Source organism: Dipodomys merriami, unplaced genomic scaffold (assembly GCF_024711535.1).
Source record: "Dipodomys merriami isolate MVZ:Mamm:240054 unplaced genomic scaffold, mDipMer1.0.p SCAF_6, whole genome shotgun sequence".
NCBI lineage: Eukaryota > Metazoa > Chordata > Mammalia > Rodentia > Heteromyidae > Dipodomys > Dipodomys merriami.
The window spans coordinates 67,757,335-67,784,134 of NW_027206179.1; the positions used below are offsets into that span (position 1 = coordinate 67,757,335).

The 26,800-nt window shown below is 42.0% G+C and overlaps 1 long non-coding RNA gene and 1 pseudogene across 2 annotated transcripts; one reads left to right on the top strand and one right to left on the bottom strand.

Annotated features, from left to right (window-relative positions):
* The first annotated feature begins 749 nt into the window (after nucleotides 1–749).
* Nucleotides 750–14,223, top strand: LOC138814153 (uncharacterized). 2 transcript variants are annotated; one of them, XR_011367910.1, is made up of 3 exons: nucleotides 750–1,077; nucleotides 5,890–5,973; nucleotides 10,115–14,223. It is a non-coding gene; the product is annotated as an uncharacterized lncRNA (long non-coding RNA). The 2 variants fall into 2 exon arrangements; XR_011367909.1 differs by lacking the exon at nucleotides 750–1,077 and adding an exon at nucleotides 1,589–1,799.
* A 7,455-nt stretch (nucleotides 14,224–21,678) lies between these two features.
* LOC138813592 (small ribosomal subunit protein eS1 pseudogene) lies at nucleotides 21,679–26,449 on the bottom strand (annotated as a pseudogene).
* Between the last annotated feature and the right edge of the window lie 351 nt (nucleotides 26,450–26,800).

A 26,800-nucleotide genomic window follows, 5' to 3' on the forward strand; every position in this document is an offset into this window, starting at 1 on the left:
TGATGTATGCAAAGTCCCTGCCCTCCCTAAAAAGAGTATAAAAAGTGCTGTAACCCTGGGCTCGGGGCTTCTTGGGGTCACCAGTTATCTGGTGCACAGAGGACCAAGCTCGAGCTTGCAGTAAACGACTCTTTTGCTGTTTACATTGATCTTGGTCTCTGGTGGTCTTTGGGGGGTCTCGAGTCTGAGTACAACATAATATGGGGCCTCGTCCGGGATCCCCCTTATAAACCCACCCTAACGCCTGATCAGAGAGTCGCAAGAAATGGCCGGTAAGTAGAGGCATTGCCGCTCTGAAATTCGCTGGTATTTGAGTTGCCTGCAGATTTTGTATTGGGTTGGCAAGAGGTCGTGGCCCACGCGCTATAAGACAGCCAACGGGGCCGGTGGGAGACGTCCCCCAGACTCCCTCAGGGTAAACTATCCACTAGTGTGGACGTTTGAGTCCGGCACTTTCTGACTGATAGCTTACAGGGTAGACTGTCCACTAATGAGGACACTTGGCCCATCTGTAGTCCGGCACTTTCTGACTGACAGTCTACAACACGCACACTGTGAACGTGTCTTGTCTCAGTGTTCAGTGTTTTGTGTGTGTGTCTTTTGGAATTCTTGGAATGTTTCTCCTCCCAGATTCATCCTGATGTGAGGGCTCAGAGGAGACTGGCTAACACCCCCTTAATATCTGTTTCTCTCTAGCTCCTTCTTTTTTACTTGCACTTTAAACTGACCTCCCTCCCTTCCCTTCACTGCTACCTCCTCTACCCTCTTTGGATCCAGAAGGGGGGGCAGGAGGGGGCGAAGAACCTGGAGGATCTAAAAATAACTTGAAAGGGCTGGCAGGGAGAGCTTGGAGCCAGATGAAACTGCCACTGACCACCTACAAGTGACACCAGCAAGATCTTAGCCTTGGGCCTTGGCCCAGGGGGTCCGAGTATGGGGGAGAACCTTTCAGTCTGAGGGGACGGCCGCTAGGGACTTCTTTCCCTTGCTTGCCCCAAGATGACTGGGAATTCTCCTCCACTTTGGAAGGTCCCTGGGTCACCGTTTGCAGGAATCTAAAAGAAATATCCTCCGGAGGTGAGTAGAGGGGGTTCGAGTCACCTAGTAAGTGAGTAGTGGTGAGATGTGGCCCCATTCACTGAGACCTGATTTTGCCTTTGTGGACACTTGTCTGTCTATACTTTGGTGTGGTTTCTGTTCTGTTTTCTGAGGTAGGAAAGTTCTGGGTGAGAGTGGCAGGTTAACTCGGCAAACTCTGGATTCAGCTTGAAAATGGCACAGAGTTTTCTGGTAGGGATAAACTGGGGGCCTATTAGTCCCCAACTCAGCCTTTGGTTGTTGTCTTGTCTAGTTCTGTTTAGAATTGGTACCAGTTTTAAATTTGAATCCTTGGTTTTTGTGTTTATCTGTGTTTTTGTTATTTATTTGAACATCTCTGGGTGAATAAAAGTCCCAGCCTCCCACTGGGCTTGGTCACAGACCTGCTAAGTCCCCCCCTTGTGTTACAGCAGCCAAGAGGCGGGGCATGGACAAGCCTCAGGCTGCACCTTCTCCCAGTGGAGGCTGCTGGAGGAGAGGCAAGGGTGTAGATAGCAGTGAGCCTGGTCTGGACTTTCAGCTGCTCCAGACAGCTTAACAATTTGTAAAGTACGTTTGTCAAAATTGGGTAAAAATCTGGCCAGTTTAGTTTCAAGTGACCCCTGTCCCCCAACCTTCCTCTAACAAAAGGGATTCAAAAGACTGATTGGTGAAATGCCTTGCTAAACAAGCAAGCCTTGGGAAAATGAAGCTCAACAAAGGTACTTCGTTTAAAAGAAATATTGTCTTAAATTTTTGTTTAAAAACTTTAGAAAATTTACGTACAACTGATTTTGATTTTTGCACGCTTTAGTATCTGTGTGTGTTTTGTATGTGTTTGTGAACATGTTCAAGATAAGAATTGTCAGCATGCTCTAACAATTGGGTGAGTTTAAGTTTAAAATTCAAATGGTTATGAGGTTTGGACATTACCAAAAATTTTAAAGAATCTTCACATTGTTTTAAAAGGCTTTTTAAGGATTCCTTAACTTGAAAATTAGAAAATCTGGTATTTTAAAATCTAATTTTAAACTACATAATGCTGTTTACACTGTAATCAAGATATCTGGCATAACAAAAATGCATTGACTGTTTGGGATTTAGTTCCCTTGGCTAAAATATGGGGATAAATATTAGAAATTTAAACGTAAAGGTTAGTTTAACACTGTCAAAGACGTTACCTGTTCTGTCTGTGTAAAACTGTATATTTCAAGAACCAAGAGAAAAGACGGGGAAAACTTAGAAGCCAACAGAAGACCTATCTTTAGGGGTGAGGGGTGAACAGGCAGAAGTGCAGTTCAGCCAGTTATGGGTGTTGGGACAGGCCCTGGGAGGAGTCCACACATGGTAAAAGAGGGCAAGCTGGCACAAATGCAGCTCATCTAACCCTAAAGAGTCAGATTGGGTGCATGCCCATTCCATAAGCAGGGGGAGTGGGGGCACAAGTGGACCATCTTTATTTTGTCCTCTTTCCCTGCAGATAGACACTGGAAACATGATGGTAAAAATGAGTGATGTGATGATCTGATAAGCATTGCTAAAAATGCCCCTTGGATGTGTTAAAATTAAAATTAAGAAGGCGTTAAAAAGAGGGTTAAAAAGTTTATTTGTATAATGTGACTTGCTTTCAATGATATTCTACAATTAGGATATGTTTTTAAAAGTCATAAAGGTGTTAAGTATAGCTTCTTGGTACAGTGATGGTGATTGTAATTCTTGCATTAAGGAAAAATTGTCATTTGGGTTTAAAAGTTTTAATGTGTATCTGTTTTAAAACGAGCAGCCAAGAGACAATGAGTAACACTTGGCCTCAAGATTTCAAGGGATCTTTTCAAAACGCAAATGAAAACTAAAAGTATGAAGTATTAAAAGAGATTAAAAAGAGGCTTAAAAATTAGGATTACCAAAATAATTGCTATTCCAGTTTGCTCTTATAGTTTTTTTTTAAAACAGTTTCCAGCAAGCCTAGAGCAAAGTACAGAGGATTCTTACAAGTTTGTCAGATGTAACGTTGGCTCTTAATAAGTTTCAAGTAAGAGCATGCTTAAAAGCTACTTCTATGTTGACCACCTTGTTGCTTTTAATTGGAGTAAAGTGGCCTTTTTTAAGACTCATTGATCTGCACTGGTTCAAAGCCAGCCCGGGCAGAAAAGGTCCCTGTGAGATTGTCACCTCTACTCAGCCAGCAGAAGGCTGAAAGAGCAAGAAGAGTTGCTTTGGGACTCAAAGTGACAGATTGCTGGACTTGAGCTGTAGAGCTGAGGGACAGCACTCAGGCCCCAAGTTTAAGTCCAGCAACCAACTAAGGGAAATGCCAGTGAGGCATTTTTCCCAGTGTGGAGAAGACACTTCTGGGACAAAAGCAATGGAGGAGCATCCAGAGGCAGTAAGCCACTGCTTGGATGGCAGAAATAATGTCAGATTCTAGAGTTATTTGTGCATGGCCCTTCAAAAATTGGTCAGTGCCAGGAGGTCATGGGAAGATAGTTTGTAAGCATGCCTAATGTCCATGACTATCTACCTTGTAAAGGGCAGGAACTGGCCATCGTCTGTGATAGTAGTCAAAAGCTAAAGTTATAAAATGTGGGGGATAGTTTAAATCTCAACCCCTGTATGTGCCAAAAGCCCTAATTGGCAGTAACTTTTGAGCTGACACCAGCTACATGAAATTCATCTGCTCAGAAAAAAGTTTGAAAACCTGAGAGTGTGTTTCTATTGACATCTGTCTGAAAGCCTGCACAAGTAACTTAGGCATTGTTAGGATCACTAGAGATCACATTCCTAAGCCATCCAGAAAGATGCTTTTACAAACCAGAGTGCTAAACAAGCTACACTGCTGTAGCTGGAGAAAAGGTTTGTGTATTTGTCAAAAGTTAAAATATTGTTCTTAATGACATCAAACCCTGGTAACCTCCTTGTAAAATAGGCTAAGGTATAGGTTCCTGTCTAGGTAGGATCAACACCCCTGAGTCAGCTTAAAAAAAGATAAATCTTTGCCCATCATCCCCTTTTAAGAACAAGGGACCAGAGTCACTTAAAAAAATGTGGTAAAATAGACAGAAGAAAAAGGCATGGGAAACAGTACAGGCCTGAGCCTGTATTGCCTAGAAAATCTGCCTTATTAAAAGAACTATCTAGTTTAAAAAGTTGTCATCTTGGTAAATTGTCCTGGGCTATTGTCTAAATAGTCTTAAAAACTAGTGGGGTCAGAGCCTGCCAAGCCTATGCAATGTATCCTTAACCAGTCTGTGTAGGAATTTGCAGCCCAGCATGAGGTGTGACAGTCCCTTGGAGCCACCGAGAGACCCTGCTGCTGCTGCTGCTGCTGCAGCCTGACAGTCACCTGGAGGAAATCTACATCGTTACCCTGACCACCTCCACTGTGGAAAAAGTGGACTGAACTCCTGCCTGATTCCATCACCTAAGACTGCTTCCTGGTAGAAAGCTGCTAAAACTAAGATCTTGTGGGACAGTCTTTTGGTGATATCCAGTAACCCCTTCTACTCCCACAGTGGATATTGGGGGTTAAGATATCACTGGCTTGCCTTAGGCACTTCAGGGTCACAGCCTAGTTTGGCTCTGGTAAAATCTAGCAAGCTTCTCCATCCCAGTGGTGCCTTGAGGCTGTTCTGAGATAACTTGGTTCTGCAAGCCAAAGGAAAAATGGGCAGTTTTAAACTCTAGCTCAAGGAATTGTAAAAAAGAAGAGTAAAGAAAGCCTTGGGAAAGGAATTGGGGAAAAATGGTATCCCCTTTGGATAAAAAAAAAAAAAAAGATTTGAAAAGTAAGGAACCTCAGAAAGTTTAAGTATGTAGCAAATAGTATGTCTTAAAATTGGAGCTTATGAGTACAGCTGGTAAATTAACTTAGCTGTGATATACAGAGTCAGGACTTGTGGAAGAAAATGTAAGGGCCTTTGGTACTGTTGATTTTGTTACTCACAGTCGGTCCTGTGTTGTAAACCGGCTAGTGATGTTTGTTAGAGAACGCATTAACAGTGTACAACTGATGGTCTTAAAGGCTCAATATCAACTGGTTCCCATGTGTGCCCATAAGGACCATGATTGGCCCTTAAGGTGCATATAAGAAAGGGGGAATGAGGAGCCTGAGGCCTGGGTGACTCCATCTTGAGCTAGTAACCATCTTGGGAGGTATGAGTTTTGCAGCTGACCATGAGCCCGACCTGGGAATGAACAGAAAAAACAATTCCCGGGCGACTAGGGACATAAACAGTCCTTGGGAAAACCCTCAGACAGGTGCTGGAGAGCATGGTGACCCAGCAGTCAGACCACAGGTGGTGTTTGTTTGAGAAAGGAGCCCTGCAGTTCAGCATGTATCTCCTTGAGACTCCCCTGTGGTGGGAGCCAACCAGTTTAAAATACCTCAGCCCTTTGATCTAACCAACAACCTTTTTCTGGTCCTGTCCCGCTTTGTAGTGCGCCAATTATACTATAGAATTGTTTTATGACTTTCCTGCGATGTGTAGTGATAAGTTACAAGATGCTATGATGTATGCAAAGTCCCTGCCCTCCCTAAAAAGAGTATAAAAAGTGCTGTAACCCTGGGCTCAAGGCTTCTTGGGGTCACCAGTTATCTGGTGCGCAGAGGGCCAAGCTCGAGCTTGCAATAAATGACTCTTTAGCTGGTTACATTGATCTTGGTCTCTGGTGGTCTTCGGGGGGTCTTGAGTCTGAGTACAACACTATCCCTGGCTTTTTTGCTCAAGGCTGGCCCTCTAGTACTTGAGACACAGCTCCACTTTTGGTGGTTAATTGAAAATAAGAATCTCATGGACTTTTCTGCCCAAACAGGTTTGGGACTATGATCCTCAGATCTCAGCCTCCTGAGTAGCTAGGATTACAAGCTTGAGCAACCAGTGTCCAGTCCTCTTCAATGTAAGTCCCTATAAGTGGGTCTGTCTACTATGAGGAAGTGTACTATTTATGTTGGGTTCTTCTCATGCTGGGATTTCTCTATGAGGCCAGATCTTTTGGGGCCGTGCAGTCTAGTATGATGCAGGACTTTCTGTGAGTCAGGAAACTATGAGAAAAGGCCCTCTATAAAGCTCTATCTATTTCTATTGAGGCAGGTTCCTCTGGGAGAAGGATGGACTCAATGCATCAGGGTTCTTCCATGGGAAAGACGTTCTCTATGAAGCAGTGTACTGTATGAAGCATCTTCTTGGAAGTAGTGTGATACATGAGGCAAGGTCAGCGTTGAAAGCAGGGTCATGTGATGTTGGAATGGCCTTGATAAGGCATGACTCTCTCAGACAAAGACCTTTATCAAGTGTCTTATGTGAGCCATGGTCCTCCTATGAGGAGTCAGGGCCTTCTTGAGGCAGGGCCCTCTTTAGACCAAAGCCCTCTATGAGGTAGGGCCACCAATCTAAGCTGTGTTTTTTGGCACTGTTGTTAGCTTTTTTGTTCAAAGCTAGTGCTCTACCACTTGAGCCATGTTCAGCTTTTTCATCATTAATTGGAGAGAAAAGTCTCCTGGACTTTCCTACCTGGGCTAGCTTTGAATGGTGATTCTCAGATCTCAGCCTTCTAAGTAGCTAGGATTGCAGATGTGAGCCACCGATGCCCAGCCTCAAGCCCAGGCCATCTTTGTGGCAAGAGCCTTTATGAGGCAGAGCCCACAATGGTTCAGAGCTGTCCTCTATGATGCAGGATCCCACGTGACACAAGGTTCTGAGGCACAGTTCATTATGAAGTGATGTGCTATTAAGCAGGGACTTGTATCAGGCAGGGTCCTCAGTGATGCAGGGCTTGCCTCATAGAGGACTGCATATCCCTCACAGCCGGGCCATTCCTTGGAAGGACATCCCTGGCTGACTGGGGGAAGCAGCGCCCTTCCTTCAGGGAGCAGGTCAGTGGGAGGCAGAAGCTGAGGCATGGCAGCCTCAGCAGCAGGCTTTGCCTGTCCTGGCCATCGCTGCCCTGGCCCAGCGAGGATCTGGAGGCTGGCGGGAGCGGCATGTGATGGAAAGTGTGAGGAGGTAGAGCTCAGCCTCCTGAGTAGCTAGGATTACAGATATGAGCCACTGGCGCTGGGCTTCTTCCCTTTTTTTGTAGTGGAAGACTTTTCACTCTGGTGACTACTCTGGTGTATTCTGGTGTTCTCTAAGCTTATCTATTGTGCAGCTTACTTGATTCCATGTATTTATGCATGGATATTATGTCCCATTTTATTACAAATTTTAAAACCAGCTAACAAAGGCAGCTATCAGAAATTTTTCTTTTTAACTTTCTAATAAATTTGACAACACAACTGAAATAACAGTAGCCCATCACTGACGGTCTAGTCTAGCAATGTCAATTATCTTCACAAAAAATTATGCAGTAACATTTCTATATTTTGTACTAAACCTTTTCTGAATGATCAATATGTTTTAATTTATGAATAATAATGATGGTTGGGGAACTTTATTATAGATAATTTTAAGGTGCATAGCAAGTTTCAAGGAGATCCATTTACATCGAACAGCTGATCAGAGGATTATATCTAAATTGCATATGAGATGAAATTAAATACTCTATCTGGTCTTTACATCAACCACATCTTTATTCAAACTTCACAAGGCAATATTCTGAACTATTAACGGCATTTCAAAACAGGAATTACATTCAACAGGCTCTTCTCAGTGAGCAGGTTTTAATGTTGATGTCATTTTAAAATACTTTTTTTTTTTTTAGCAAATATGCGTTTATGTATTTCTTTTATTAAGCTATTTTAAAAGAAAGCCAAGTGCTGTCTGGTCTGCTTATGGAGTAGGAATTATATCAGAGTACATGTATTCTTTCTGTACAATGCCTGTGATGTTGAGGAAGGTTCTTTATTAGAGTATGCCTGAATATCTGACTCTATGGAGTTGATGAATGCACTGACTTTTGTTTATACCCCAAATGATTGAATTGTTAAGTACAAAATTAAGCTAATGAATTTGTAACCATTTCTCATAAACAGCCACTCAACACGATAATTTTTATATTTATGTGTATGCACATAAATATTAATTTACATTAGAATGAAAGTAACTGGTTTGTTTCTAAAGTTAGTTTCTATAGTGAGTTTTCAAGTGTCTCTGACATTCCTAACATATTATATATGCAGTAACATAATGTAAGTTGCCCCCAGCTACTTTAGGATATTTTCCTAACCTATTTATTATAGGAAGAATAGTTTAGGTTCATATACTCAGAGCTAAGATGTTTCTCTGATAAATCAGGTAATAAAATGTATTTGATAGATACAAAGAAAGAAAAGGATATCCCTGCTTCAGATCACATTACCTCACATTGCCTCATTGAGAATGCTGCATCCTAGACAGTAGCCCTCCTTCAGGAGACTGAATAAGAGAATACTCAGTCTCATAGGGATAGGTGACTACCTCATAATGGGTCTTGTCTCAGAAGATGATGTCTTATTGAGGACTCTTCCTGCAATCTCACTTGCCTCAAAGAGGACTCTGAATTAGAAAGTAAGGCCCAACCTCATAGAGGGCTCTGTCTTATAGAGGCTTCTGGGTTCTAGAGGACGTGCTTCAAAAATGGCCTTGCCTCATAGAGGACCCTGTATCAGAGGGTCTTGACTCCTAAAAGACTCTTGTCTCATAAAAGATCCTGCATATTGGAGGTCTTGCCCCATAGAGGAAAGCCTTGCCTGAAAAAAAGGGGCCTTCCATCATGGAAAACACTGCTTCAAAGAATACAGCTCTGCTTTATCTTATAGAAGGCTCATTCTCATAGAATCATAGAAGACACTGCCACAAAGAAGGCCTTGCTTCTCAGGAGTCTCTGTCTCAGAGGGTTGTGCTTTATAAAGGATCCTGTGCCATGGTCCATGATGGAACCTTCTCCCCATAGGACCTTTCTGAATAGAGGACCATGTTTCATGGAGGATCCTGATCCATAAAGGACAGGCCTTCCTCATAGAGGCATAGACCTTCATCATAGAAGACCAGGACACACAGAAAACCCTACTTCATAGAGGATCCTGCCTCAAAGAGAGCCCTTGCTTATGGAGGAGCCTAAGGGAGGACCCAGGCTCATGGAAGATATTGCCTCAGAGTGGATAGCCCTGTGTCAAAGGGCACTGTCACAAAGTGGGCTCTCTCTCATAGAGGATTCCTGACTTCCTTGTCTTACTGAAGGCTCTGGTTAATAGAATACAGAGGTCCCTGACTCAAACAGGAACCAGGCATCACAAAGAACAGCCCTGAATCCTAGAGCAATCTGCCTCCTAGAGGTGCCTGCCACTAAAAGATCCTGTCTTGGCTCATAGATGCCTCTGTCCCATAAGATGACGTTATTTCATAGAGGTTCCTACCTAATATAGGGCCTTTGCTACATAGAAGAGACCCCCCAATCTTAAAGGGTTTAAGCCTCAGAACATGGTCTCATAGAAGATAGCTCTGCCACACAAATAATAGTCCTATATCAGAGGACCCTGGGTCATAGATGCCATGCATCAAAAAGGAGCCTTCCTCAGAAGACCCTGCCTAATTGAGTGTCCTCTGTAGGGGACATCCCTACCTTGGAGGATCCTGCATCACAGGATGAAGGTCCTGCCTAACAATGCTTACCTGGCTCATAATAGAATCTGCCTCTTAGAGGGCCCTGTTTCCTAGAAGGTCATGCTTCATAAACAGCCATTTTTTTTGTTGTTGTGCTAGTGTTGGGGCTTGAACTCAGGGCCTGGGTGCTGTTCTTGAGCTGCTTTTGGTTAAAGAAGGGCTCTCTACCACTTGAACCATACTCCTACTTCTGGATTTTGGGGTTGTTTATTGGAGATATGAGTGTCATAGATTTTCCTGCCTGTGCTGGCTTTGAACCACTATACTCAAATCTCAGCCTCCTGAGTAGCTGGGATGACATGTGTGAGCTATCAGTACCCAGTGACATTAAAGAGGAAATTACCCCAAATCATGTCTGTTCCTTATAAAAATAACCATGGCTCAGAGGACCATACTTCAAAGAGGACCCTGCATTATAAAAGATAGCCCTGAATAATAGCTTTGCCTTCTTCTTATAGAATTGGTCATGCCTCATACAGAGTCCTGCATCAGAGAGACTTCTGCCTCATTGAGGATCCTGCTTTGTGGAGCATTCTGCCTTACAGATGACAACCTGCCTTCATGAGGACCAAGCTGCACAGAGGACCATGCCTCCTCAAAGGCCCTGAAACCTACGAGGCACAGCCTCAAAGAGTACTCTGAAGAGGATGCAAGGAATTCAGTTGCACAGTGTTGGTAACAATTGAAATTAGTCTACACACTATGGTAGTGTGGTGAATCTTCAATAATCTAAGAATAGAATGATGATATCTCTGTAATCCAGCTATACCACTTTTGGGTACATACCCAAAGGAATGTAAGTCCACTTACTATAAATATACATGCACACTCAAGTTTATTGACACACTAGCCATAATATACCAGTTATGGTATCAGCCTAGATGCCTGCCAATGGGAGAATAGACAATAAATTTGAGGTTTAGATAGACAATGGAGTTTTATTCAGACAGAAAGAATGAAATAATGATGTTTACAGAAAGATAAATGGAACTAGAGATCATTGTGTTCAATGAAATAAGGCATACTTTGAAATACAGGTATCACATGTTTACTCTCACATGTAGATTTACAAACAACCTGGAAATAGAAACATGAATATTTGGGATGAGGAATTGGACCTGGGTGAATGTGATCAAAGTATATTCTAAACATTCATGAAAGTATCAATGAAACCCATTATTTTGTATAACTCACATCTGCTTAAAAATGAATTGGGGAGCTGGGCACCAATGGCTCAACCTCTCAGAAGGCTGAGATCTGAGGATTGTGATTCTAAGCCAGCCTGGGCAGGAAAGTCCATGAGTCTCTTATCTCCAATGAACCATCAAAAGGCCAAAACTGGAGTTGTGGCTCATGTGGTAGAGCTCCAGCCTTGAATAAAATAACTAAGGTACAGATACATACTCGGGCCCAGAGTTCAAACCCCCCCAAAAAAAAACACCAGCAAAAAAAAAGTGGGAAAAGGGAAAAAATATCTGAACATACCTTTTAAAACAATAGGTGCTCATGGTTCATACATGTAAACACACACTACTCAGGAGGATAAGATCTGAGGATTGTGGCTTAAGCCAGACTCTTGTCTCCAATTAACCACCAAAGAGGTAGAAATAAAGCAGTTGTTCAAGTGGCAGAGTCAGCCTTGAGTGAAAAAGCTAAGAAACAGCATGATCAGGCTCTGAGTTCAAAGCCCTTATGCTGGCACAAACTCGTACACACACACACACACACACACACACACACACACACACACACACACACAGATGTTCAATACTATAAATGATCAGTGAATACAAATCTAAACCAAAATGAGATTACACCTTTTATACACTAGAATGGCTTTTGTCAAAATCTCAAAATAGGCTGTAGTACTAGCTATTCAGGAGGCTGAGATCTGAGGATTGTTCAAAACCAGCCTGGGCAGGAAAGTCCATGAGACTCTTATCTCCAATTAACCACCAGAGAACCAGAAGTGGTGCTGTGGCTCACGTGGTAGAGCACTTGCTTTGAGCTGAAGATCTGAGGAACAGTCCCCGGGCCCAGAGTAGTTCAAACCCCACAATCAACAGAAAAAATAAAAATAAAAAAAAAATCTCAAAATAGAGCAAATATTAGGCTGTGTCAAAAATGGAACATTTATCTTTTTAGTAGGAATATATATTAGTACTGGCATTTAGAAAAACAGTAGGGTGTTTTTCACAAACATTCAAAGTATAATTGTAAATTTCAAAGTGTGATCCAACAATTTTACTTTTTCAAATACATCCACAGAATATTCATACTCAGAGATATCCACACTTAATGTTCATGCAATATCACTTATAACTAAGAACAAGAATTGTTCATTAGTAGATGAAGAAACCATTGTATATATACATATAAAATGTAAATATACTTATATGATGTGCATACATCATATATAAAGTTATTTAAGAAAGTTCTGAATTTGTGGGTGTGGGGTGTACTGGAGGTTGAACTTAGGGCTTTGCACTCTTACTTAGCTTTAGTTGTCAAGGTTGGCACCGCACCACTGAGATACATCTCCACTTCTGGATTCTTGCTGGTTAATTGGAGATAAAAGCCTCATGAATTTGTCTATCTGGGCTGGTTTTGAATTGCGATTCTCAGATCTCAGCCTTCGAATAGCTAAGATTGCAGGTGTGAGCCACTGGCACCTAGCCTAAATTTTCTCTTTTGGGGTGCAAAGTGTCTCTGTGTGGCTCACACAGTCATTAACTTATGATTTTCCTGCCTCTGTCTCTGAGAACTGGCATTACAAGCTTGTGCATGCCTGAGTTTTGTTTTTTGTTTTTGTTTTTTTGTTTTTTTGGTCAGTTGTGGGGCTTGAACTCTGGGCCTGGATGCTGACCCTCAGCTCTTCAGCTCAAGGCGAGTGCTCTACCGATTGAACCACAGTGCTACTTCCGGTTTTTGAGTGTTTTATTGGAGATAAGACTCTCAAGGACTTTCCTGCCCAGGCTGTCTTTGAACCATGATCCTCAGATTTCAGCCTCCTGAATAGCTAGGATTGCAGGCGTGAGCCACTGGTGCCCGGCCTGTTTTTAATACAGAGGAAACTTGACAGCATGATAATTAGTTCAATAAACTAGATTCAGAAAAGTTAATACTACATCACTCTCATTTATATTTAAATCTACAAAAGGTCAAATTATAGCTATAGATTGTGGAATGGTTATTACTAGGGCCTGGGATATAATGTAGGAAAAGCTGAATTATTGAACAGTTAAATGTTCAAGACAATTAAGTATTAAAGAGTTACTGTTATTAGTAGTAATGAGTGTAATCTGCTCTTGTGAAAAAAATAGATCCCCAGTTTTCCTGTGACAAAAATGTAATATAGGCAATGTTTATTCCCATTATCTTGGTTATGGTAGAAAATGTGAATGCCACACTAAAAAACTTACATATATATTTTTATTTTTAATCATATTCAGTAACTCCAGTAAGTATGACTAGAGAAATGTGTAAGTCTCATTAGGTATCTGGTTAAAATGAAAAATCCAAATTCTCATTATGTATATGAATTCAGGATGTTCACACATAATATTAAACTATAACAAAGTAGTTAGCAAAATATAAATATTGCTGATAATTAAAACATTTTCAAAAATAAAAACATTGAGGGGCTAGGAAGGTGGCTCAGCAGTAGAGCGCTTGCCTCACATGCATGAGACCCTGGGTTCAATTCCTTAGCACCACATAAACTGAAAAGGCTGGAAGTGGCACTGTGGCTCAAGTGGTAGAGCACTGGCCTTAAGCTGAAGAGCTCACCTAGGCCTAGATTTCAAGTCCCACGATGAACAAAAAAAAAAAAATTAAAATTAAAACATTAGGATCATCTTAAAAGTGTACTTCACAATAACTGAAATGTATATGAGACTTGATATGAAATAGTCATTGCCTACATTGAGCTAAAGGAAGTACATACACAGCAGCATGAGCTTCAAGGTACTTTTGAGAATAAATGTAATTCTACCAATCATAAAAAAAAAACGAAGTGTGGTTCAAGTGTGTGCACACAAACACATACACACAGACACATTAGATTTTTATAAAGTCCAGTACTGTTACATGAACAATTTAACCAAAGTGAGAAGAATCTTACTTTTCAGAAAAAATTTTCCATCATTATTATTTTTTTGTCCTAGTCTTGGGATTTGAACTAAGAGCCTTGGCTCTGTCTGGACTAAGTGCCTTTTGCTTCAGGCTAGTGCTCTACCACTTGAGCTATAGCTCCACCTCTGGCTTTTGGTGGTTAATTGGAGATATAAATCTCATAGACTTTCCTGCCAGGGTTGGATTTAAACCATGTTTCTCAGATCTCAACCTCCTGAGTAGCTTAGGGGCATGAGCCACTTGTACCTGGCTTCCATTATTACTTAAAAAGAAAAAAAAAATAATGGGCTGGTTGCTGGTGTCTTATGCCTGGAACCATAACTACCCAGGAGGCTCTCAGTTCAAAGCCAGCCCAGACAGGAAAGTCTGTGAGACTCATTTCCAATTTATCACAAAGCTGAAAGTGGCACTGTGACTCAAGTGGTAAAACACTAGCCTTGACCAAAAGATGCCCAGGAACAGCATCTAGGCTCAGAGTTCAAGCCAAGAGACAGCTAAAAATAAATAACTAAATAAATAGCATTTTGAGTAATGTTTTCAGAATTTTTATTTGGACCAAATGGCCGAGAGATAGACATTGAGTACATGCTTCTGAACAGTCAGCAAGACTTGACCATATACCCAATAACACTGAGATGGATGAGATGATGAAATCCACCCAGTACATGATTACAAAGAAGCTCAGTAACAGCAGGATTGTCCAGGTGGGCTTTTTCTCTAGAGAGGATCCTTGGGATGGACTGGGGCTATGAATATGCTGAGATTGCTTCTGATGCATGAACAAGGAAATTGCCATGTGTGCACTGGAGAACAGCAAGACAGGAAGACATCTCTGAATACTGTCGCTGTTAAAATCAATCCCCTTGTGAAGTGGTTCATGGGGAAAGGCAAGCAGGATTTACTGACCTTCTGTGATCTGAGTCACACTGGTATCATCACCAGTTACTAGTGAAAGAAAAAATGAGAAGCCATATACAGAGGAGAGTGTGGATCATATTTTTTTTTGGCAGGGGCGGAAGGGGGGGGAGTTGGGGTTGGTTGTGGGCCTGGGTGCTGCCTCTGAGCTTTTTTGTGCTCAAAACTAGCACTCTACCACTTGAGCCACAGCGCTTCTTCCAGCTTTTTTGAGTTAAGGGTAATTGTAGCCAAGAGTCTCATGAAGACTTTTCTGCTCGGCCTGGCTCCAAACCGTGATCAGCCTCCTGGGTAACTAGGATTATAGGTGTTGAAACGCTCAAGTTCAGGACCTGAAAAAGACCACCAGAGACCAAGATCAGTGTAATCAACAGTGAGGTGTTTATTGCGAGCTAGCTCGGTCCTCCGCGCACACAGCAAACAACTGGTGATGCTGAGAGGCCCGGAGCACAAAATTAGCACAGCTTTTTATAGTATTGAACAAACAAGGTCAGGGGATTTCCACACAAACAGTAAGTTTTGGGGATTTCCACACAAGCAGTTACATGATTGGTTAAAAATTGCATAGTACTGAGTTTTGAGTCCACCCTGACTGCACTGCCCTTTTTCTGAACTCTTAAGGGTGGGCAGGGTTGGTGGCCACCTGCAGTTTTTCTGAAAACTCTCTTTCTCTTCCGGGTTACTCTGAGGGCAGCCTAGCACAAGGTGGTGGGGTTAATCTCAAGTTGAAGTTACTTTGGCTCTTCATTCCCTCCTCTTCTAGAAAATTGAGGGTCAATCATGGTCCCCTAATTGGCACAGTCTTTTATATTTACATTTTGGTATTGGGATCTCAGAACTAATAGTTGGACTAATAGTGCTGATCCTCTCTTTTACAAAGGACACCAGTCTGTTGAATATACTAGAACCGATGAGTAACAAACAACAGTATCAAAGGCCTTTAAATTTTCTTCCACCAGTCCTGACGCCATATATCACAGCTAACTTAATTTTACATGAGCTGTACTCGTAAGCTCCAATTTTAAGACATACTCATACTGAAAGGTTAAAGTTTGAGGCAGTGACCACCACTTGTTGCTTGTTTCTGTCTAGCAAAGCAACACGTGGTGGTTGATTATGTGCCTATATAAGACCTGCAAATCCTTAGCTCGGGGCTCTCCTCCTAGCCTCCGCTGTGTCGGAGTGTAGGACGAGGCCCGAGCTGCATCCTATTTAAATAAAACAGCTGTAGAGTCTGACTCTCGGTGGTCTTCTTGCGGGGGGAGGGAAGGTCCTGCGACCTTGGCATAACAATACCATTTGCTACCTACATAAACTTTCTGAGCTTTGTCTTCTTTACAAACATTTTAAGACAATCCTTACTTTTTAAATCCTTTTTTATCCAAGGATACCATTTTGCCCCCAATTCCTTTCCCAAAGCTTTCTTTACTACCCTCTTCTTCTTTACAATCTTTGAGGCTGAAGTTTAAAACTGCCCATTTTTCCTGTGGCTTGTGGAACCAAGTTATCTCAGAATATTCTCAAGGCACCACTGGGATGGAGAAGCTTACTAAGATTTTAAGGCTAAGAGTAGGGCTGGGTCAAATTCCTCTTACTACCTCCATTGATTTAAAAAATAAATATCTCTTCTTTATCTTTAACACACACCCGGGAGGAAGCAGGTTATTACCATACCAGAGCCAAACTAGGCTGTGACGCTGAAGTGCCCAAGGCAAGCCAGTGATATCCTTGCCCCCAATATCCACTGTGGGAGTAGAGAGGGTTACTGGATATCACCAAAAGAATGTCCCACAAGATCTTAATTTTAGCAGCTTTCAACCGGGATGCAGTCTCAGGTGATGGAATCAGGCAGGAGTTCACTCTATTTTTACCACGGTGAAGGTGGTCAGGGTAACGATGTAGGGTAACGATTTCCTCCAGGTGACTGTCAGGCTGTCGTTGAACTTTACCCATTAACGGTGTGTAGCAGCAGCAGCAGCAGGGTCTCTCAGTGGCTCAAAGGGACTGTCATACCTCGTGCTGAGCTGCAAATTCCTACACAGACTGCTTAAGGATACATTGCATAGGCTTGGCAGGCTGTGACCACACTAGTTTTTAAGACCATTTAGACAATAGCCCAGGACAATTTACCAAGATGACAACTTTTTAAACTAGACAGTACTTTTAATAAGGCTAGGATTTTCTAGGCAGATATAGAGGGCTCAGGCCTGTACTAAAAGTGATTCTGGTCCCTTGTTCTTAAAAGGGGATGATGGGTGAAGATTCATCTTCTGTAACTTCTTCAAGCTGACTCAGGGGTGTTGATCCTACCTAGCCAGGAACCTATAACCTTAGTCTATTTTACAAAGAGGTTTACCAGGGTTTGATGTCATTAAGAACAATATTTTAATTTTTGACAAATGCACAAACATTTTCTCTGGCTACAGCAGTGCAGCTTATTTAGCATTCTGCTTTGCAAAAGCATCTTTCTGGATGGCTTAGGAATGTGATCTCTAGTGATCCTAACAATACCTAAGTTACCTATGCAAGCCTTCAGACAGATGTCAATAGAAACACACTCCCAGGTTTACAAACTTTTTCCCTGAGCATTTGAATTTCATGTAGCTGGTGTCAGCTCAAAAGTTACTGCCAGTTAGAGCTTTTGGCACATACAGGGGTTGAGATTTAAACTATCCTCCACATTTTATAACCTTAGCTTTTTACTACTATCACAGAGGACTGGCAAGTTCCTGTTCCGGCATGCTTACAAACTATCTTCCCATGACCTCCTGGCTCTGACCAATTTTTGAAGGGCCATGCACAAATGACTCTAGGATCTGACATTATTTCTGCCATCCAAGCAGTGGCTTACTGCCTCTGGATGCTCCTCCATTGCTTTTGTCCCAGGAGTGTCTTCACACTGGGAAAAATGCCTCACTGGCATTTCCCTTAGTTGGTTGTTGGACTTGATTGAACTCAGGGCCTGAGTGCTGTCCCTCAGCTCTATAGCTCAAGGCTAGCACTCTGCCATTTTGAGTCCTAAAGCAACTCTGCTTGCTCTTTCAGCCTTCTGCTGCCTGAGTAGAGGTGACAGTCTCACAGGGACCTTTTTCTGCCCAGGCTGGCTTCGAACCAGTTTGTAGATCAGCGAGTCTCATAAAAGGCCACTTTATTCCAATTAAAAGCAACAAGGTGGTCAACATAGAAGTAGCTTTTAAGCATGCTCTTACCTGAAACTTATTAAGAGCCAAAGTTACATCTGACAAACTTACAAAAATCCTCATTCCTTTTTGTGGGCCTGCTGGGAACTGTTACAAAAAATAAAAATAAAAAACCTGTTAGAGCAAACAAATAGGAATCAAGCAATTATTTTGGTAATCTTAACTTTTCCTTTTTGCACTTTGGGGCAAATGTTTAGAACAATTTTACTTTTAAATTGTATATACAAAAATCCATTTCTAATTTTTTGGGGGAGGGGTCCAGTTGTGGGGCCTGAACTCTGGGCCTGAGTGCTGTCTCTCAGCTCTTCAGCTCAAGGCTAGCGCTCTACCACTTGAGCCACATGCCATTTCTGACTTTTTTCTTTTTGCTTATGTGGCACTGAGGAATCGAACCCAGGGCCTCATGCATGTAAGGCAAATGCTCTACCACTGAGCCACTTTCCCAGCCCCCCATTTCTATTTTTTAAGCCTCCAATTAATCTGTTTTAATATTCTATACTTTAGTTTTTAGTTGCATTTTGAAAAATCCCTTGAACTCTCAAGGCTAGGTGTCACTCATTGCATCTTGGCTGTTTGTTTTAAAACAGATACACATTAAAACTTTTAAACTCAAATAACAATTTTTCCTTAATGCAAGAATTATAATCACCATCATTGTACCAAGAAGCTTAAAATAATATATCCAATTGCAGAATATCATTGAGAACAAATCACATTATACAGATAAACATTTATCCCCCTTTTTAAGGCCTTCTTAATTTTAACACATCCAAGGGGCAGTTTTAGCAATGCTAATCAGATCATCACATCACTCATTTTTACCATCATGTTTCCAGTGTCTATCTGCAGGGAAAAGGGACAGAATAAAGATGGGCCACTTGCCCCCCTCCCCCTTATGGAATGGGCACGCACCCAATCTGACTCTTTAGGGTTAGATGAACTGCATTTGTGCCAGCTTGCCCTCTTTCACTATGGGTGGACTCCTCCCAGGGCCTGTTCCACCTTGCATGACCAGCTGAACTGCACTTCTGCCTCTTCACCTTTCACTCCTAAAGATGGGTCTCCTGTTGGCTTCTAAGTTTCTCCTCTTTCTTTTCTCTTGGTTCTTGAATGAAATACACAATTTTAAACAGACAGAACAGGTAACATCTTTGACATTGTTAAACTAATCTTTACATTTAAATTTCTAATATTTATCCCCAATGCATTTTTGTTAAGCCAGATAACTTAATTACAGTATAAACAGCCTTATGCATTTTAAAATATTAGATTTTGAAATATCAGATTTTCTAATTTTCAAGTTAAAAAAATCCATAAAAAGACAATTATAACAATGTGAAAAATTTTTGGTAATATACAAACCTTATAACCTTTTGAATTTTAAACTTAAACTCACCCAATTGTTTCAGTATGTTGACAATTTCTATCTTGAACATGTTCACAAACACATACAAAACACACACACAACTCTTTAAGCACGCAATATCAAAATTGTTGTATGTACATTTTTCTAAGTTTTCAAACAAAAATTAAAGACAGTATTTCTTTTAAACTAAGTACATTTATTGAGCTTCATTTTTCCCAGGGCTTAGTTAGACATTTCACCAATTGGTCTTTTAAATCCCTTCTGTTGGAGGAAGTCTTGGGGGTGGGGGTGGGGGGCAACTGAAACTAAACTGGCCTGATTTTTATCCAATTTTAGACAAGAGCACTTTACAAATTGTTACATTGTCAGGACTAGCTGAAAAGTCAAAACCTGGCACACAGCCTTCTCTGTGACCAAGCCCAGCCAGAGGCTGGCATTTTTATTCCCCCAGAGATGTTCAAATAAGTAACAAAAACACAAATAAACACAAAAACCAAGGATCCATATTTAAAACTGGTACCAATTGTAAAACAAAACCAAACAAGACAACAACCAAGGATCTGCTGAGTGAGCCTTCCACTATGACCCCAAACTTCCCTACCTCAGGAAACAATCAGATCTCAGTGAATGGGGTGACATCTCACCAACATTTACAAGTGGGACTCAAATTCTATCAACCCCTTCTACTCACCTCCAGAGGATTTTACTTTTAGAGTCCTGCAAATGTTGACCCAGGGACCTTCCAAGGCGGAAGAGACGTCCCAGTCATCTTGGGGCAAGGGAAATAAGTCCCTAGCGGCCATTTCCTCAGACTGGCAGATTCTCCCCCATATTCAGACCCTCTTGGGCCAAGGCCTAAGCTAAGATAAACCTCAAATAACAGATCAACACAAAGACACAACTTAAGACAAAGACGCACTGCACATTGCACCAAAAGACGTTGGCCTTCCAAGTGAGGGGATTCCATGTCTCTCCAGAGGCCAAGTCGCAGGAGCGACCCGCTTTGCCTTATCAAAGTGAGGGGATTCCATGTCCCTCCAGAAATGAGGGGATTCCACGCCCCTCCAGGGACTCTCCCACAGACCTCAGCGGAGGCCCTATAGTGTGTCCACCAGGGCCCTCTGCCGACCACAAACCAGAACCTGCAGGCAAACCAGAGTACAGAAAATTACAAATCGGCAATGCCTTAACTTACTGGGTTTTCTCCACCTCTCAATTGGATGTCTGGGTGGGCTTATAAGGAGAATCCCGGATGAGCCCCCAATGAAATACTCGAGTTCAGGACCCCAAGAAGATCACCAGAGACGAAGATCGATGTAATCAACAGTGAGGTGTTTATTGCGAGCTAGCTTGGTCCTCCATGCACACAGCAAACAACTGGTGAGGCTGAAAGGCCCTGAGCACAAAATTAGCACAGCATTTATAGTATTGAACATACAAGTTCAGGGGATTTCCACACAAGCAGTAAGTTTTGGGGATTTCCACAAAAGCAGTTACATGATTGGTTAAAAATTGCATAATACTGAGTTTTGAGTCCACCCTGATGGTACTACCATTTTCTGAACTCTTAAGGGTGGGCAGAGTTGGTGGCAACCTGCGGTTTTTCTGAGAACTGTCTTTCTCTTTTGGGGTAACTCTGAAGGCAGCCTAGCACAAGATGGTAGGGTTAATCTCAAATTGAAGTTACCTTGGCTCTTCAGTGTGAGCCTCTGGCACCTGGCTTGGACCACTTGTGCTTTTAATTTATGTTTTAATTCAGCCAACCAGGGGATATTGGGATTAATAGTAATTGCCTGGATGATAATCAAGAGGCAGGTGGTACAAATGGGAAGGCTTCTCATCACTTGTTTATGTAAAACCTTGCCTAATATTTGAATTCTGCAACTCAACCTCTTCCATAGTCAAGATCATCATTATGTGGTTGAAGACCATATGACAAAGTAATCAGGTCATCAGCTTTGGCCTGTGATAGAGAATGATGATGATGAAGAAGAAAAGTAGACGTAGACTGGCTGAAATTCCAACATCAGCTTGGAAAAGAAAGGCATGATTTAAAGAGAACAAAAGTGAAAAGTGCATTCATCTTGATGGTACAGAAGAAGTTTTATAAACCTAGAAAAAGATAAATAGATCTATGATCTTTCAACATAAATATGAAGGGTTAAAGTTTTGAGGCATTGACCACTGTTACTTGTTTAAACTAAACCTAAGATCAGCAAATTCTGTCTAGCAGAGCAACACATGGTGGTAATCCAAACACCTGGTTGGTTGTGTGCTTTTATAAACACTGCAAATCTTTAGCTCTGGGCTCTCCTCTTAGGGTCCACTGTGTCGGAGTGTAGGATGAGGCCCGAGCTGCAGCCCATCTAAATAAAACCTTAAAACAGCTGTAAAGTCTGAGTCTCGGTGGTCTTCTTGGTGGGGGTCCTGTGACCTGGTCACAACAAATATTTGTTCTTCAGTGGTCAATATATCAATATATCCACTACCATCATTTTATTTCTTTTTTGTCGGTCATGGGCCTTGAACTCTGGGCCTGGATGGTGTCTCTGAGCTTTTCAATTCTTCTTGGACTGATGATTCATATCCATCAACTCACTCAATTTTAGCACCAGTCTCATCCCCATTAGCTTTTCCACAACTACCACCTTTTCACCATGAAGGTTCATGAGATTTCCCAGTTCAAACTTGGGTTTCTTCAGCATTTTTACTTTTCTAACAAAGACATTGATAAATAGACCTGCAAGCCTTTTCCATGTCTTTCCCAATGCTGTCTGCAATCAAGGTATTAACTACTTCTTTCAAGCCATTTGTCTGCACTTCTCCAGTCATGATTTCCATCATTTTCTTCTGGATTTGGCAGACCTCTTGATGTCTGGCTGTAGTGTTGTTTTTTTTTTTTTTAGTAAAACCAACACAGAACAGATGAAGCAAATAACCATTTTCAGTCTTGACATCATCATGAACTTCAATCATGGCCTGTTGTTTTCTGACCAGGAAGCACACTATGTCCCAGGTGAGATCCATGTCATGGATGTTGGTCAGGCAGTCTTGCCCTGAACACCTCAGTATTTAGCTTGAAATTTCTAAATGCCACTTCATAGTTCCGCAGATCAGCCAGACCACTTCAAACACTGGATCCTGCAGGCCAACAGATGCGATTTTGATTCCTTTAGTCCTCATGACTAGTGTTTTCCTGTTATTTATTACATTGAATATAGCTGGTGCTTTCACATCATGTCAATCTTTCTTAGAAAATGGATCCTACGTCTGTCTTCTTGGCTCCCCTTGTAGTAGGAGAAGGGTAACAGCTAGACCACACCACCGGCAATTAAAACCTAGAAGATTTTATTGAGGGATGGAACACAGATGAGTCAGGACCACACCTGAGGTCAGATTCCCAGGAGACGGCTCAGGAGGTGGCCCACCTTGACCTTTTCTTTTTTTCTTTTTTCTTTTTGTCCATCATGGGGCTTGAACTCTGGGCCTGAGAGCTGTCCCTCAGCTCTTCAGCTCAAGGCTAGCACTCTACCACTTGAGGCACAGCACCACTTCCGGTTTTCTGGTGGTTTATTGGAGATAAGAGTTTCACGGACTTTCCTGCCTGGGCTGGCTTTGAACCGTGATCCTAGATCTCAGCCTCCTGTGTAGCTAGGATTACAGGCGTGAGCCATCTGCACCCGGTTCCACCTTGGCCTTTTAAACATCACTCAGCAGGGGCGGGGGAGGAGGAGAAGGGGAGGTACAATCATGTGTCATAAAGCTACTTTTCAGATTCCCATCAACCACCATGCCAGCTTTATGTATAAGCTTCCCACCCAAGGACACCATTCACTTTCTCGGGCCTGAGCTGGGGATTCATTGGATTCCCCAGGAAGCTCCAGGAATAGAACAAAGGATTTTAATGGCTCATCTTGGTTGGGGCACACCAGGTTCAGGAAAGAGCAGTGATAGAGTTACTAAAGCTAACTAGTTAGGTACCAAGAAAGTCTTATCCACAGGAAGCTTAGTTCATATTTTAAATCCATTCATCATTCACTTCACAGTTTAATTACTACAGTTCATTTCTAATTCCCCATCATATCATTAGATTAATTCATTGTCTGCCTTATACAGGGCAAGTCAAATACTCTAATTCATCTCTAACTCTCCATCATATCACCCTTCTGCCACCTTTCCTAAGGCACTTGTTCTTGCCAACTGCCACAGTGCTGCTCAGAGAGGCAAAAGGCATCAATGAACTTGTTACAGATGGCTACTATAAAATACCTGGAAATAAAGGGATGGAAAAGCGAAACAAAGGAGGAGGCCACAATGCTTGATAAGAAATGTACGCATTATCTTGCCCATGTAATTGTAACCCCTCTGTACAGTATTTTCACAATTAAAAAAAATAAAAATAAAAATACCTGGGAATAAAAATTCTGACTCATGGAATTAATTGTAGAAAAAACAGTGGAATAATGGTAGGCTCAAAGCATGTATCTGGATGGAAGGACTCAGAAAACAATATTCTCCAAATTAATGTAGTAACTCAGGCAACTGCCATCAAATCTCAATGTTTGAGAAGAAAACTCTAACATGTTATTAGATTAGAAGGCATTCACCCCATAATGATTACTACTGTAATACACAGACGTGGGACCCCCAAAAGACCACCAGAGATCATGACCAACACAAACAGCAAAAGAGTAAGTTCATTTGCAAGCTGGAGCTCGGTCCTCCCTGCACCCAGTAACCAGTGACGTTAAGAGGCCCCAAACCTAAAATCATTTTGACTTTTATAGTATGGAACAAACAAGTTTAGGGGATTTCCACACAGGTAGTAACACATTTGGTAGATTTTTGCAGAGATTATACGATTGATCCACGTTTGATGGTCCCATGGTTGCAAACCCGTTCTGTTCCTGGAATACCTGGGCAATTGTTCCGTTTCTTTTGGGAGGGGGGTCCCATCATGGGGCCTGAACTCTGGGCCTGGGTGCTGTCCCTCAGCTCTTCAGCTCAAGGCTAGCACTCTACCACTTGAGCCACAGCGCCACTTCCGGCTTTTTTATTTTTGCTTATGTGGTGCTGAGGAATCGAACCCAGGGCCTCTGGCATGCAAGAGAAGCGCTTTACCACCTTCCCAGCCCTTGTTCCATTTCTTAAGGGTGGGCAGGTTTTGTTTTGTTTTGTTTTTTCTCTCGGGGTTGTTCTGAGGGCAGTCTAGCACAAGATGGTGGGGTTACTTTGGCTCTCACTGCTCCCTAGAATTTATCAGTTTATCTCCTTGATATTTTACGTGCTCATATTTCTGAATAAATGAAATGTCTATTTTTGAATGAATAAGCATAGACCATAGCAGATAGACATTATCTTTAAAATTTTTAATTGTTATTATAAAGGTGATATACAAAAGGGTTACAGTTTCATAAGAAATGAGTACATTTCTTTGGGACAATGTCACCCCTTCTTCCTTCACTCTCCTAGTTTTTTTTCCTCCTGTCCCCAACCACAAGTCGTATAATTCATTTTCAACATAGTGTCTAGTAGTTGTACAAAGGGGTTTCAATTCAGCATGCCACTTTGAAAGAAAAATGCATCTTGATCCATGCTCAAAATAATGAGATAGGTCTATGTTTTAAACTTTTGAGAATGAAAAAATACTGTCAGTCAGATGAAAAGCAAATCCTGAGAAGAAATGATAGCTTAGTTTAAAAACACAGGCAAGAACTGGGTGCTGGTGGTTCATGCCTGTAATCCCAGCTACTAACGAGGCAGAGATCTGAGCATTGCAGTTCAAAGCCAGCCTTGGCAGGAAACTCTGTGAGACTCTTATCTCCAATAAACTACTCAAAAAGTCCAGAAGTGGCCCTGTGGCTTAAGTGGTAGAATGCTCAGCTTGAGCAAGAAGCCCAGGGACAGCACCCAGGCAGGCCCAGAGTTTAAGCCACAGTACCAGAAACAAAACTAAAACAAAAGAATACAGGCAGAGGTGAGGCATTGGTGGCTTGAGGATATAATCCTAGTTACTCAAGGAGGCTGAGATCTGAGGATCAAGGTTTAAAGCCAGCCAGGCAGAAAACTCCATGAAATTCTTAACTTTAGCCACTCAAAAGTTGGGAGTGGACCTGTGGCTTAAGGGTCTAGCCCTGAATGGAAAAGCCAAATTAAAAGTATAAGGCCCCGAATTATTTCACACACACACACACACACACACACACACACACACACACACACACACACACACACACACACACACACACTCACACACACACACACACACACACACACCCCCAAAAGAACACAAGCAGCATTAATTTGGAGGTATTTCCTACTCAGCATTATTTTATTTAGGGTCTAAAGCAATAATTATATAATTTGTCTAATATAATAACTAACTGCTTTAGGTAAGCGGGCTGTGGAGAAATGAAAGTGCTAACCAAGGGCTAATGATAATTCTGACTCCTCACCAGAGATGGACCAGTGTCTGGGATGTCCAGGTCACTAGTATGCCAAATAGAACAAAATCACTGCCTGCTAGTAAAAGTAGTAATCTTTCTGACTTATGAAGACTCTGGGGATGGCTCTGGCTTGCTTGGCTCTCTGCTTCTCTGCATTCACAGTTACTGTCCTTGGGATTTTTTGTGACCCATCAAGACAAGCCCATTGTCAAGGTCAGTAACTGGACTCTCAGCTACCTCTTGCTCATCTCCTTCACCTGCTGTTTTCTCTTTCTTGCTAGGTCTTGGTCATCCCAACAGAGTCCCTTGCATCCTCCAGCAGACCACATTTGGAATTGTATGAACTCCGACATTTTCTACTATGTAGGCCAAAACCACTACTGTGATTCTGACTTTCAAGGTCATTTCTCCAGGGAGAAGAATGCAGCAGTTGCTGATATTAGGGACACCTAACTTCATCATCGCCATCTGTACCTTGGTCCAAATAACTCTATGGAATTTGGGTGGGAATATCTCCCCCATTATTGACATAGAGGCATACTCAGAACATGGCCGTATCTCCATCACTGCCTTGTATGGTGTCCTGGGATACCTGGGCACTGTCCAGGCACTGGCCAGTTTCACTGTGTCTTTTTTGGCAGAAACTTGCTTGACACCTTCAGTGAAGCCAAGTTCCTGACATTCAGCATGCTGCACCTCAGCAATGGGGTCAACTTCCTGCCTGTGTACCATAGAAGCAAGGAGATGTCATGGTGGCTCTCCATCTTGGCTTCCAGTGCAGGAATAACCATTAAGTTGCATTTTCCCCCCACATTGCTACATCATCTTAAGGGCAGAGCAAAATTCTCTGCATGGAAGTAGAAGTAAAGCACATTGTAGGAGAGATGAACCTTTTGCACAATAAACATAGGTGTTTCCTAAAATACAAAGAGCATTTAGAGGGGCAATTCTGTACTATTTGTCTTGTGAGAGAGTTTGTGTTATAGGAATTACTTCAATGGATCAGTATTTTCTTTCTTTTGTGCCAGTCCTGGGGCTTGAACTCAGGGCCTGGGAGCCTCCTTAGCTTCTTTGGCTCAAGTC